The 14,871-nt window shown below is 33.9% G+C and overlaps 1 long non-coding RNA gene across 2 annotated transcripts in view; it reads right to left on the reverse strand.

The window, feature by feature from the left end:
• LOC140633323 (uncharacterized) overlaps nucleotides 1-14,871 on the reverse strand; it is a 46,614-nt gene that overhangs the window by 15,149 nt on the left and 16,594 nt on the right. For both annotated transcript variants that reach the window (XR_012030944.1, XR_012030943.1), the window contains one exon: nucleotides 13,227-13,255. This is a non-coding gene — a long non-coding RNA (uncharacterized lncRNA). The remainder of the gene's footprint in view (nucleotides 1-13,226; nucleotides 13,256-14,871) is intronic.

A 14,871-nucleotide genomic window follows, 5' to 3' on the forward strand; every position in this document is an offset into this window, starting at 1 on the left:
TTGTTTCATTTGTCTTTTTATTCCTTCTTCCTTTTTCTGCCTTCTATAGGACTGAGTACTTTAGGATTCCATATTTGCCTCCACTATTAGCTTATCATTTATAACTCCCTAAAATGACATTTTTCATTTCCCTAGAGTTTATATATACAACTTTAATCACAGCCTCCATGAAAATAATATAGATTTTCACGTATAGTGTAATTTAGAATGGTGTGCTCCCAATTACTTCCATCTTTTATATAATTGTTATCATATAGTTTTTAATGTTAGCTGTACACAGTATACATAATACTAACACACATCACTACTGTTTTGTTGTAGAGAGACAATTTTCCATTAGAGCAATTTAATAAGAAAATAATAAATTTTATATATACATTCATTCATGTCATGTCATGAATGTATATATACATTCATTCACATCTCTCTGTAGATTCCAGTTTCTGTTTCCTATTTATTCTGCCTGCAGAGGTTCCTTGAACATTTCTTGTAGCACATGTATTTTGGTTACAAATTCACAAACAGGTTTTGTCTGTCTAAAGAGTTCTTTACTTCTTTTCCATTACTGAAAAATATTTTCATTGGATATAGAAATTGAGTGTGACAGTTTTTTCTTTTAATTTCAATACTTCTAAAGATCTCAATGAACTGTAATTTACTTTCATTGTTTCTAGTAACAAACCTAATGTAATTCTTTGTTTCTCTGGATATAATATGCTTTTTCCCCCAGATGCTGTCAAGACTTTGTCTTTGGTTTTCAACAGTTTGAATGATTATCTGGGTACATTTCTTTGGTATTTATTCTGCTTAGCTTCCTCTGAGCTTTCTGGAGCTATGTCTTGGTATCTTTCACCAGTCCTGGGAAATTCTCAGTCATTATTTCTTTAAATTTTTTTGTCATATTCTCCTTCCAATATTTCAACTATACATATGCTAGACTATTTGATATTGTCTCACAGCTATTGGATGTTCTTTGTTTTTCTGCTCTTTTTGCTTTGTATGGTGTTTGGGTAATTTCTGTTGACCTATCTTTGATTCACAAATTCCTTCCTCATCAGTGTGAAATTCTTTCCTTCTGATGAGTCCACCAAAGGCATTTTTAATTTCTGTGACTATATTTTTTATTTCTACATTTCCAGTTATTTTTTTTTCTTATAGCTTTCACTCCTCTCCTGGATACCTCCATCCATTCACATATGTTGTCTACCTTTTCCACTATTAATCATAATAAAACATTAATCGTTGTTATTTTAAAATCCCTGTGTGATAGTGCCAATATCTGAAACATACTGGAGTCTGTTACTATTGATTTTCTTATTAGTGTGCTATTTTTTCTTCCCTCTTTGTGTTTCTCATACTTCTTGTTGGGGGGCTAGGTGTCTTACATTGTACAATAGTGTCTGAGATAAATAGCACTTATACCTGGAAATGGGCACATTTTGGTAGGTTATTAGCATGGGGGTCAAGTCAATGTAGCCATGACTTAACCTAGATTTAAGCTTTGTTTTTGCTGTAGTCACCCTTTTGTGCACTCAAGAGTTCAAATTCCTTTGGTGACAATTTATGCTTAGGGTAGTCACTGCATTTCTGCAGTATTTTTATTAATGTTTCTGTTCAACCATCAGCCTTAGCTTTTCCCTGTGATCTCAGCTCTCTAATGCATTCAAGAAAGGTTAAGATTTCTTAAACTAGCCATCTTTTCCTTTTTTAAAAAAGATTTTATATATTTATTCATGAGAGACACACAGAGAAAGGCAAAGACAGAGGCAGAGAGAGAAGCAGGTTCTTCGTGGGGAGCCCGATGTGGAACTTGATCCCTGCACCCAGGATCATGCCCTGACCTGAAGGAAGACACTCAACCGCTGAGCTACCCAGACGTCCCGCCCCTTTTTCTTATTGTAAGGATGCTAACAATATTCTTCCCAACTTTCTCCATCATAAACAGAATCCCTGAAAATGTGGTTTTTAAGTCTTGTGAAAAGCACTCTCTTTACCTGTTTTTTATGTTCTTCTTTTCTTTTCTTTTTAAGGAGCACATGTTTGGCAAAATAACTTCTCTATCACAGATTTTTACTTCATTTTTCTGCTACAGAAGATTGATGAGTTGTGTACCTTTTAAATGTTATGTATTATTTACTGTACAATATAAAGTTAGAAATTTTGAAAATGGGGTATAGAAAAATTCTCTATTTTTTATTCTGAAACTATCATGTTTCTCTCTCAGTTTTAGAAGAGTTGGCCTGCTCATAAATTCCATCACTCTCTTGCTGCTATTTCTGTCTAGCAAATTATTTCTTTATTCACGAGGCAATAAAAGGTCACTGGAAAGAAGAATATAATATTCACTCTCATAAAATAAAGTTAAACAGTAGTTAGCATTTATATCTTTCCACTGTAGTAAACAAAATGTGGTTTATTTGACTCAATGAAGACCTATGATACCAAAAAAGATAAATCTAATGATTTGTTTGAACACAGGAAGATAAATCTTGCACAGCATGCCCTCAGTGATGACATGTTACCATTGTCCTAGTTCTCTGTAAAATTAAATAGAAAGGCAAAGCAGGCCTGGCTTCTTATTCCAAAACATCTAGATTCTAGTTCAGGGCTATAGTCTAAGAGAACCAACTGAATAAGTACAATTCATTTGTTTTGTTTGTTTACTTGCTTTGGTTTTTATGCTACTTATTGAAATAAAACTGATGTGGCATCCTGTATTTGCAAGAGAAGACAGGAAAAGAAAAGTCAATTGTTCTTTTTAATTTGCTCTTAAATCAAGGTAAAATTTTCTGACCTTTTATTATGGATGCTGTGAGATAATTATTTCCATTTTAAATTATTTTAGACATTCATATCTGTGGTTAAAAAATTTAGCAAGTGCATTATCAAAACTGAATTGGGAACTAATATAAATGCAAATTTCTCACTTTTCAAAAACTCCTATAAATTTTATTTATAAAATAGATTTTACGCAAAATTAACTTAAGAAAACGTCTCTTTATAGTTCCAAATACTTTTGTTGTCATAATTAAAATAACACAACTGAAATACAGTTAGTGTTTTTGAACAATCCAGATGCAAAAATAATGCACTCTTCCTTATAAACTGCATGACTTTAAATATTTTTATACAAAGTTCTTTTCAGCAGGAATACAGTGATTTTTTTAAAAACTGTAAAATCAAAGACAAGAAAAGGCAATAGAAGCAAATGTTTCAAACTATAGGGGGCCAGTTTTTGCACCATGTCTATCAATCTAGGCATTTCTAAAAGGTTTTGATACTTTTTCATATAATAAAAGTAAATCTAGGTTCAAAATGTGTTCATTTTTCCACTAAAGTTATTTACAAACAAAACAAAACAAAAAACAAGAAAGAAAGCCCATTTAGTACTATTTTATTGCTTAGTGTCTTTTTTTCCAATTTCTTTTTAATACATTTTGCTTCTCATTATCAAATAAAAATCTGTCTCGGGCTCTTATAAGGATTTTAGAAAGGACTCCCTTCATTGAACAGTAGAATGTGGCCTTTTCTTTTTATCTCTCTAATTAAAACATTACAACCTGGGGAAACTATCAGTTACTTCTCAGTAAATGGCACTTATTTTGGACTCCTTTCGTATAACAAGAAAAATGATAAAGTGAACAGAAATGTCCTAGTCCCTAAAATTAGATATAAACCCACTAATATGCAACCTACAGAGTCTTCTGGGCTTTAGAAATGACACTCAGTAATTTATTTCGACATAAATCAACTTGTTTTCACTTTACAGCTCAGCTGTGCTAAGATCAATTTTCAAAGGAACTTAACAGTTCAAGATTGTTCATGCTCTCTGGAATCATACATCTGAATTTTTGTTAACTCTGAAGTTTGAGTCAAAAACCGTATGTCATATAGTATAACTCCAGTACATAGTAGGCTTATCATTCTGGCTACTGTTTTGTGTTCTTTTTTACACTCAGCAAAGTCCTATTGTATCTGGTCAATGTGATAGTCCAGAATTATGAGGATTTTTTGTTATTTTCAATAGAAAAGTCTTGTACTGTATTAGTCAAATCATAGCCAAGATTTTGATAATTATACCCACCACTACTGGTTTCTTTCCCTGTGTCCCGAGAGTATCAAGAAGGCCATGTCTAACAGACACATTGTTCAAATAATAGTTTGCTTTTGAAAGGACTTCTTTTGAGGTACATTCTCCCAAAGAATGTCAAGCAAACAGTATAATAAACATGTTTAATGAGCATTTATAAATATTATGACAGTTTGAATGTTTACAGGATAATTAAGAAGCAGTTTCTCAAGAAATGTAGTTTCTAGTATAGAGGGGCCAGCGGATGTTCAGAGGCAGTATGTTAGGATAGATCATGTATATAACCTATGTGAGAATTTTGACTAGAATGAAGAGATATGATAAAAGAATGATAAAGAATATCTATCATTCCTATAAGAAAAAGAGGGTAACTGGTAGGAAGTTTTCAATTCTTAGAAATTCCTTATCTAAAAGAAAATGGCTTTTCATACATTCCCAAAAATTTATCAGATAAAGAGTGATTTAAATTGTTTGTCCAAAGATATCTATAGATTAGGTTTTCTGGACTGAAGTTCTATATTTTGGCAGATTTGATAATCTGCTTAGAACGTAGGAAAGCAATCTTTTTCCTTAGGTTAGGAGGTGCTAGCCAATCTACAGCCAAAGCATTCTCTGATTCTTTTCTCTTTAGACTATAGGAATGGACATAACCTTGGAGGTCACAGTCTCCCATCCATTCAGGAGACTGGCTACCAGTCCAACTGGAAGGAAGAGTGTTACAGTATCTTTGTGCCATCTCATCAAACAATTTAGTGCCTCCTGAGAGGAAGCGAATCAAAATATGTGGCTGTCTATGAGCTGTTTGAGGTTAGCATGGGAGGCCACCCATGAAATGTCAATTTGATTGCTGAAGTCTATTTGTGGTTTCCTGTAGATTTCTGTAAAAAGATGTTGAGGTCACTAAAACATAGTTTGCTTCTAATATTTCTATCAGGTTGACACAGTTTTCATAGAAACAGTGCATGTAACTTCTTTGTGCCTGATTAAATTTCAAAAGCCCCTTCGTTCATGCCTGAGAAAACACAATCTGAAATAAGACCTGCTCAAAGGTGCCTATTAACCCTGCTAATAAGCAAATATAATTTTTGTCACTTGCAGACAACACTTAATATGTCTTCGGGCTCATATTTCAGAGAAGACTTCCACTTGAGGTTCATTCTAGCAGAAGAAATACTTTCTGACTACTGACCTGAAGCAGCTCTCCTGGATGTGCATACTCTGTGGCAGATGCCAGATTGGCCTGAGTCCATCCTTGGGGGTTGTTCATAAAAGTGAATTCCTTTGTCTGAGAGACTAATCTCTTGTGATATTTGACCATCCTTAGACATGGCAAGGGCATAGATATCTCTGCTTAAACCTCTCCTAGAGTCCTCTGATTTTTCCATCTGACTTAGAGAATCCTTCTAGTAAGCGAAAGATGAAGTGTACCAACATGCTCCATGCAATACTGAGCACGTTATCAACCTTCATTAAAGGATTTGTGATCATAATGTAATCGATAATGTTGAAGGAATTCATTAAGATTTGGGTGCATCATGAATAAATGGGAGCTTCAGAAGAGATGAAAAGTAAAATAGGATAAGAGAGTATTTCTGGCCATCTAAACAAGCTCCCTACCCTAACTCAGATATTAGATCTCCATGTTACTAATAAGGCAGTGCCCTTCTAGAGAGGTGAGATGACTTTTCCAAGATTACACACAGAAAGAAGAAATGGAAAGGAAAATAAACCCCTGGTTGTTACTCTGCCACACAGGTGCTTGCTTATTTATGCAGCAAATATTTTATTGAGTGCAGAGACCAGAAGAAATGGTCACTATTGCAAAATACAACAAAAAGAACAGTCCTTTCCATTGACAAACTTACAGGATATGAAAAGTCTGAAGACATAACTGAGGACGCTTTCTGAAATACTAAAGGGAGTTCATTTGTTTTCTAACTGGTTTAGCAAAAGTATTTTTTAATCAATTTTTAAGCATGGGAAACATGTTTAATATTCATGTTATTTGTTGTAATATTTTAAGGGGGGGTGCATTTTATGTCCTGGTCAATTAATATTTCTTTCACATAAATTAGGGAAAGTCCTATGCCTAAAAAGAAAAGCATTAATGAAACTTTAACATAACTACTGCTAGGTTTTTGGGTATGATAACCAACCAGCCATTTGGATAAAAAATAAAAATGTAACTTACTGTGATTTAAAGCTTAACTTTAAGTCTTAATATCTTTAACAAATTTGATTCAACATACACTTAGTGAGCACATATGGGCAAGGCACTCTGGGGAGTACAAAAATGAGTAAGATTCTTTCTCACCTTATCGCTGAACTGCAAATACAAAAATATCCTTAACAGGTGCCTAAGGGAGGTAAAAACAAAGTGCTTAGGGAACACAGGTGAAAAAAAAAAAAACAAAAAACTATACCATCCCCTGGGGGAGCCAGGGAAATACTTACAGAAGAGTAGCAATTGAACTGAGCCTTGAATCATAGCTAAAATTTCATTAGAGGGAGAGGAAGTCCTTCTAATGTTTAAGAAAGGAGAACAGGATGCACAGAAAATCATGACACAGGTAGTCTGCTTACTGGGGTGGAGATTAGTAGAATAAGACTGGTAAAATATAAACCGGGAAAGGATATTATTACTGCCTGTAGGAATTCCTTAGGCATGACTTTTATAATACAAGCTGTGAGGAGTCACTGAAAATTACTTAGCAAAGAAGTTGCATGGTCAAAATTGTACTTTGTGAGCAAAACTCTGCAGCTGTGTGTCACAATGGAAGGGAAAGACTCCAAAATAAGAGATAAAACAAGAGGCTACTCTGAAGTACTAAAAGAAAACATAAGGAGATTAAACAGAACTAAGACCAAAGGGAAAAGAAAGAAAAAAGAGGAGCATTAAGAGTTCTGGTGGCAAGATAAATACTACAGTGATTGTTGCATAATACATGTGGTCAATCAACAAATATTCACCGAACAAATACTAGGAGGCATTGCATTGAAAGATAGTCTTTGCTTCTAGCTTATAGACTAGGATGGGACAGAGATAAACATGTAACCAAAGCACAATATGAATAGAAATAATAAATATGAAGGAATGTTCAGAAGGGGAAACAGCATACAGAAAGTCCAAAAGTGGAACAGAGTAAATCCGATATAGTCAAGGAACTATAAGTAATTCAGCCTGGCTGGAGTATGGAGGATAAGGCAGAAAGTGGAAAGAGATAAGACTGTAGATTTAATAAGCAGAGAGCTGATAATGGCAGATCCTATAAACCACATTGAGAGTCTGTGCTTGAGTGCGGATGCCAATGGGGAGAGGGAGGAAATGACATAACCAAGTCTCATTTCAGAAAGTGAAGGATTTTGGGAAGAAGATATGAGCAGGTACAATAAATAAATGGATAGATAGATAGATAGATAGATAGATAGATAGATAGATAGATAGTAAAAAAGGGGGAAGTCAACGATGTTGAGAAAATTATAAAACCCCAAAAGTTTAACAATTAGGGACTCAGGATTTTTGAGATGAGAAAGGATGGTAGTTGTTATCATGATTTTTTAAAGTTAGGAATCAAAAGGGAAAGGATGGATTAGGTAGTTGTCTAAAAAAAAAAGTGTCAGGATCTAGGAAAGGCCTTTCTGTTGTTCATAAAGAGTGGAGACAGAAAGATTTTTTATCACAAACAAAGAAAGAAGCCCAAAGAAGAAATTGAATGTAAAGGAGATGAAAGAAACACTACATGGAACAAGGAAGGGACAGAATCAAGATGTAATTAAGAACCTGAGGGAAGTTTCTCCAAAAAGCCTAGATTCAAAGATAGAAGAGCCCTACATTTACTTAGGATAAATTAAATAAATATATTTTTCAGAAAGTCGTGTTGCAAAAAAGAATCCAATTGAGAACTCCATCATGGGCAAGATTTGTCTAATAAGCCCTTGGTGCAGCCTAAAAAGCTTACAAGAGCATGCAGAGTCCACCTCCCAGTTTTAAAGGAAGTGGCTTTCAGCTAGGATTTCTTAATGTTTTGGCAAGACAAACAAAACAAAACAAAAGCCTTCAGGAGAAGCATGGCAGTCTTTTTACAGAAGTCAATGAAAACCCATTAATGTTTCCTCCCATCCAGAACGGCTTAGAAGATTTAGATCATGATTCCTGCTCTATTAGGTTTAATTGGATAATGAGGTGTCCTTGCTGGGCCTCTCCTTTCTTACAAAATGCAAAAGATGCCTTGGGCCAAAAAGAATAAGACAGCCAGCTGAGAGCACAGCTGGAAGTCTGGCCTATCTGGCCTGTCAGGGATCAAATGTCCTTCTTTTGTACTATCTGTTCTTCTCCGAGGCAGACACCCAACACTTGGAAAAATGTTTTGATGGGAACAATGTGTTCATGGGAACACCATCACTATCTTGAAGGAGAAGACTTCCAACAACTATATACTGGCTCATGTATGAGATATAAGCATTGCAGGAATTGTTGGGGACTTCAGAATAATTTGGAAAAATATAAACCACTACAGTTTAATTTCACTCATATTTCCTCTCTTAATGTGTTTTCTTGATGCATGGATCTATTTTTTTTCAAAATCTAGTAATTTTTCAAAAATTTTAATTCCAATATAGTTAACATACAGTGTTATATTAGTTTCAGATATACAACATAGTGGTTCAACAATTATGTACATTACTCAATGTCATCATGGTTAGTGTGCTCTTCATCCCCTTCACCTATTTCACCCATACCCCCACCCACCTCCCTTCCTGTAACCATCAGTGTGTTCTCTATAAATAAGAGTGTTTCTTGGTGTGTGTGTGTGTGTGTGTGTCTTTTTTTTTTTTTTTGCTTTACTCATTTCTTTTGTTTCTTAAATTCTGCATATGAGTGAAATCCTATGATATTTGCTTTTCTCTGACATTTCATTTAGTGTTATACTCTCTAGCTCCATCCATGTTGTTGCAAATGGCAAAATTTCATTCTTTTTTTATGGCGGAATAATATCCCATTGTATATCTATACCACCTGTTCTTTATTCATTGATCTGTCAATGGACACTTGGGCTGCTTCCATAATTTGGCTATAAATAATGCTGCCATAAACAAAGGTGCATGTATCCTTTTGTATTAGTGTTTTTCTATTTGTGGGTTAAATACTTAGTAGTGCAATTACTGGATCATAGGGTTATTTCTAACTTTCTGAAGAACTTCTACACTCTTTCCAGAGTGGCTGTACCAGTTTGCATTCCCACCACCAGTGCACAACGGGTCCTTTTTCTCCACATCTTTGTCAACACTTGTTGTTTCTTGTGTTTTTTTATTTTATCTATTCTGACAGGTATGAAGTGATATCTCATTGTAGTTTTTTAATTTGCATTTCCTTGATGATGGGTGATGTTGAGCATCTTTTCATGTATCTATTGGCCATCTTGGTGGTGAACCTGGGGTTATACAAAGCCCAAACTATTTGGAAGAAACAAAGGCATTAAAAATTGACCCTCCCAAGACACAAGAGCTCCAGGATATAATCAAATGGTTGGTTGGTTTGTTTTTTCTTTTCCTTTTTTTTGGTTGGTTTTTTTAAAGAAGGCTCTTTCTTCCTTTGGGGGAAAAAAAGAAGAGAGCGTTAAAAAAATGAATGAAGTTACAAATATGCCATATTTCATTGAATGTAAAGCATAATTGACTAGAACACATATGCCAGTTTTAGATATGCCAAACATGGGGGGAAGGTATCTTGGAAACAAAGCAATATGGCAAGATAAGAAATGTCTTATCTTGCTGTTCTCTGTAAGATAAGAGACTATGTTGTTAGTTAAGAATGAGATCATCTTAGGATACAATGAAGGTTGAAGACAGAAGTGTTCAGAAAAGTCATGGATAGAGATGATAAGAAAAGAGAAAAAAAACCTTTCAATTCAAACTGCTCTTTCTCCTTGGGGTACTACCTTCTGTTAGAGTATGCAGGCTGGAAATGTGGGATTATCTCTTTTCTCTTTTCTCTCTCCCATACCTTGCTCAACACCAAATTCCATTAATTCTGTGTGCTAAGTATCAATTTATTGTCGGCTTTATTCTCCCACTATAATTCCTTTTGCTAAGGCCCTCATCATTCCTGGCTTAAAGTATTAATATAACCTGTTATGTTAGCTTCCAGAATGGCCTCCAGTGATCTCTGATTCCTGGTACTCACCCTTGCCTAAGTGCCCTCTGACTCCCATATCCATCAGGATTGGTAAATGGAACCACTAGATCATGGCACAATTTGTAGCATATCACTTCTGACCCCAAGTCATAAAGGACATCATAACTTCTGCCTTGTTTTCTTTCTCTCTGGGATCACTCACTCTAGCAGAATTTCTTTTTTTTAAGGCTGGATAATATTCCAGTGTGTGTGTGTGTGTGTGTGTGTGTGTGTGTACATAAAAATTCTTTTCTTCAGTTTTATTGAGATACATTTGACATAGTGCACTATACAAATTTAAGGTATACAGAATAATGATTTGACTTACATACATTGTGAAATGATTGCCCCCTTCAAGGTCCATTCACGTTGTTACAAATGGCGGGGCTTCCTCCTTTTTTATGGCTAAAAAATTTTCTATTGTATATATACCCCCATCTCCTTTATCCATTCATCCATCAATGGATGCTTGGGTTGCACACTTGTCTTAGCTATTATAAGTAACACTACAGTGAATAAGGGGGTGCAGGTATCTCTCTGCCATAGGGTTTTCATTTCCCTCAGACATATACCCAGAAGTAGATATACTTCATCAAGTGATAGTTCTATTTTTAGTTTTTTGAGTAACTTTCATATTGTTTTCCATTGTGGCTGCAACAATTTACAATCCCACCAAGAGTGCTGAAGGGTTTTCTTTTCCCTACATCCTTGCCAGCATTTTTTATTTATCGTCTTTTGATAATAGTCATTCTAATAGGCATGAGGTAATAATACCTCTTTGTGATTTTGATTCACATTTTCCTATTGATTAGTGATGCTGAGCACCTTTTTATGTACCTGTGGGCAGTTTGTATCTCTTCTTGGGAAAAATGTCTATTCAGATTATTTGTCCATTTTTTAATCAAATTATTTGTGTATATAAGTGTTTACTATTAAGTTGTATTAGTTCTTTATAATTTGAATATTGACCTCTTCTCAGTCTATGATTTATAATTTTGTTCCCATTTTGTAGATTGTCTTTTTATTTTGTTGTTTCTTTTGTTGTATAGAAGCTTTTTAGTTTGATGTAGTGACACATTAACTTTTTATTTTGTTACTTGTGGTTTAGGTGTTATATCTAAAAAGTTATTGCCAAGACCCATGCCAAGGAGCTTTTTTCCAATGTTTTCTTCTAGCAGTTTTATGGTTTCTGGTTTTACACTTAAGTCTTTAGTACATTTTGAGTTAATTTTTGTGAGTATAGTATAGGGGGTCTAGTTTCTTTCTTTTACATGTGAGTATCGATTTTCCAAACATCATTTATCAAAGGACTGTCTTTTCTCTATTGAATACTATTGGCTCTCATGTCAAATATTAGTTAACTCTATATGTGTGGGTTCATTTCTGGTCTCTTCATTAGGTTCCATTGGTCAATGTGTCTTTTTTTATGTCAGTACCATACTATTTTAATTATGATATATTTATAATATAGCTTGAAATTGGGAAATATGATGCTTCCTGCTTGTTTTTCTTTCTCAGGGTTGCTTTGGCTATTCAGGGTCCGTTTAAATTTTATGACTGTTTCACTCATATGTAAAATATGCCATTAGAATCCTGATAGAGTCGTACTTAATCTGTAATTGGGTTTGGGTAGTATTGACTTTGAATAATACTAATTCTTCTAATCCACGAACATGAGATACCTTTCCATTTGTTTGTGTCTTTTTTATTTCTTTTATTAATGTCTTATAGTTTTCAGACCTTTCACCTCCTTGGTGAAATTTATCCCTAAATACCCCTAAATATTTTATTGTTTTTGATGCTACTATAAATAGACTCATTTTTTATATATTTTTCAGATAACTCATTGTTAATGTATAGAAACTCTCCTGATCTGTGTGTAGTAATTTTGTATCCTGCAACTTTACTGAATTCATTGACTAGATCTAAGAATGTTCTGGTGCAGTCATTAGGATATGATATATATAAAATCATGTCATTCATGAATAGACTATTTTACTTTTTCTTTTCTGGTTCTGATGATTTACTTCGTCTTCTTACATAATTATTCTGGCTAGGATTTCCAGTCCTATGGTGAATAGGAGTGGTGAGAGTGGGCTCTTTTGTCTTGCTCCTAACCTAGAGGAAAAGTTTTCAGTTTTTCACCACTGAGTGCAATGTTAGCTAAGGATTTGTCATATATAGTTTTTATTACATTGAAGAATATTCCTCCTACAGCTAATTTTTTAAGGTTTTAAATAAAAAATGGAGGAAGAAGTTAGTAAAATAATTTTTCTGCATTTATGGAATTGATATGATTTTTTACAATTTTATAAATGATGTATCACATTTATAAAAATGTGTAATTTTTATAAATGTGCATATAATTTTTATAAATGATGTATCACATTTACTGATTTTCATTTGCAGGGAACTCAATTGAAGAAGTAATAGCTAGAAAGTTTACTAGCCTGGGGAAGGGAACATACATCCAGGTTCAGAGAGAGTTCCAAACAAGATGAACCCTAAGAGGTTCATACCATGACACACGATAATTAAAACATCAAAGCTTAAAAATAAGAAAATTTTATGGGATGCCTGGTGGCACAGATGATTAAGCATCTGTCTCTTGACTTTGGCTCAGGTCATGATCTCAGGTTTGTGAGATTGAGTTCCATGTTGAGCTCTGTTCAACTAGGAAAAGAAAAAACTAAGCCCAAAGTTCGCAAAGAGAAGGAAATAATTATTTCAGCAGAAATAAATGAAATACAGAGCAGGAAAAGAATAGAAAGAATTAATAAAACTATGGACTTATGAATTAATAAAACTATGAATTTATCTTTGAAAGTATAAAACTGATGAGCCTCTAGCTAAACCAATCAATGAAAAAAAAAACAGAAGATCCAAATCAACCAAATTTTAAGTAAAAGAGGATTCATTACTACCAGTACCCCAAAACTATGAAAGATTTTAAGAACCTACTGTGAACAGCATGCCAGCAACTGGACAACCTAGAAGAAATAGAAAAATCCTTGTAAATATATAAACTAGCAAGAATGAATCAGAAATAGAATATCTAAATAGTTCAATTACTAGTAAGGAAATTGAACCTGCAATAAAGAAAAAGCCCAGGACCAGATGTCTTTATTAGTGAATTTTACAAAACATTTAAAGAAGAATTAGGGGCACCTGAGTGGCTCAGTTGGTTAAGAGTCCAATTTTTTATTTTGGCTCAGATCATGATCTCAGAGTCCTAAGACTGAGCCCTGACTTTGGCTCTGTGCTGGGTGTGGAGCTTGCTTGGATTCTCTCCTCTCCCTTTGCCCCTCCCGGACCTCACTCATGCACTCTGTCTCTCAGAAGAAAGAAAAGAAAAGAAAAGAAAGAAAAGAAAAGAAAAGAAAAGAAAAGAAAAGAAAAGAAAAGAAAAGAAAAGAAAAGAAAAGAAAAGAAAAGAAAAGAAAAGAAAAGAAAAGAAAGAAAGAAAGAAGAAGAAAGAAAGAAAGAAAGAAAGAAAGGAAGAAAGAAAGGAAGAAAGGAGAAAGAAAGAAAAAGAAAGAAAGAAAGAAAAGAAAGAAAGAAAGAAAGAAAAAGAAAGAAAGAAAGAAAAGAAAGAAAAGAAAGAAAGAAAGAAAGAAAGAAAGAAAGAAAGAAAGAAAGAAAGAAAGAAAAAGAAGAAGAAGAAGAAGAAGAAGAAGAAGGAAGGAAGGAAGGAAGGAAGGAAGGAAGGAAGGAAGGAAGAAAAGGAAAGAAAGAAAGAAAAGGAAAGAAAGAAGAGAGAGGAAGAGAGAGAAAGAAATAAATAAAAGAGAGAGAAGGAAAGAAGGAAAGAAAGACTCCCAATCCTTTTCAATTCCCCCAGAAAAAATCAGAAAGAACACTCTGAAACTCATTTCATAAGGGCAGTATTACTCTATTACAATAGTGAGAAAAGGATACCACAAGAAAAGAAAACTACAGGCTATTAGCCACGAGATAATAATAATAATAGTAATAATAATAATTAATAATAAAGGTGATAGATACATAGATAGATATGAAAAATTCTTAGAAACTACTAACAAACTGAATTCCTCAGCACATTAAAAGTATCATTCGCTACAATCAAATAGGATTTATCCCTGGAATGGGAGGATAGTTCAACAATGCAAAATTTATAGGTTATCAACAGGTACCACCTATAGCATCCTAAGTATATAGCAGTCTATATTAAGTTGTTGGTCACTTAAATTTTAACAGATTTTAGAAGAACTTCTCCCTTCCCATGTTTTATGTATATGATGTCATATTTTATATTTTATAATTTTCTTATTTCTAATTATGGCCTTTTCTTTGCCACTTAAAGAAGTATCTTTAGGGGTGCCTACGTGGCTCAAACATTTGAGTGTCTAACTCTTGGATTCAGCTCAGATCATGATCTCAGGGTTGTAAGATCGAGCCCTGCCTTGGTCTCCATGCTCAGTGCAGAGTCTGCTTGTCCCCTCCTTTTCCCTCTGCTCTTCTTCTCTGTCTTAAATAAATAAATAAATAAATAAATAAATAAATAAATAAATAGCTTTTTTTTTTTTTTTTTTTTTTTTTTTTAAGAAATACCTTTAACATTTCTTACAAGGCCAGTTTAGTGGTA

The sequence above is a fragment of the Canis lupus genome, chromosome 5, assembly GCF_048164855.1.
Source record: "Canis lupus baileyi chromosome 5, mCanLup2.hap1, whole genome shotgun sequence".
NCBI classification, from domain to species: domain Eukaryota; kingdom Metazoa; phylum Chordata; class Mammalia; order Carnivora; family Canidae; genus Canis; species Canis lupus.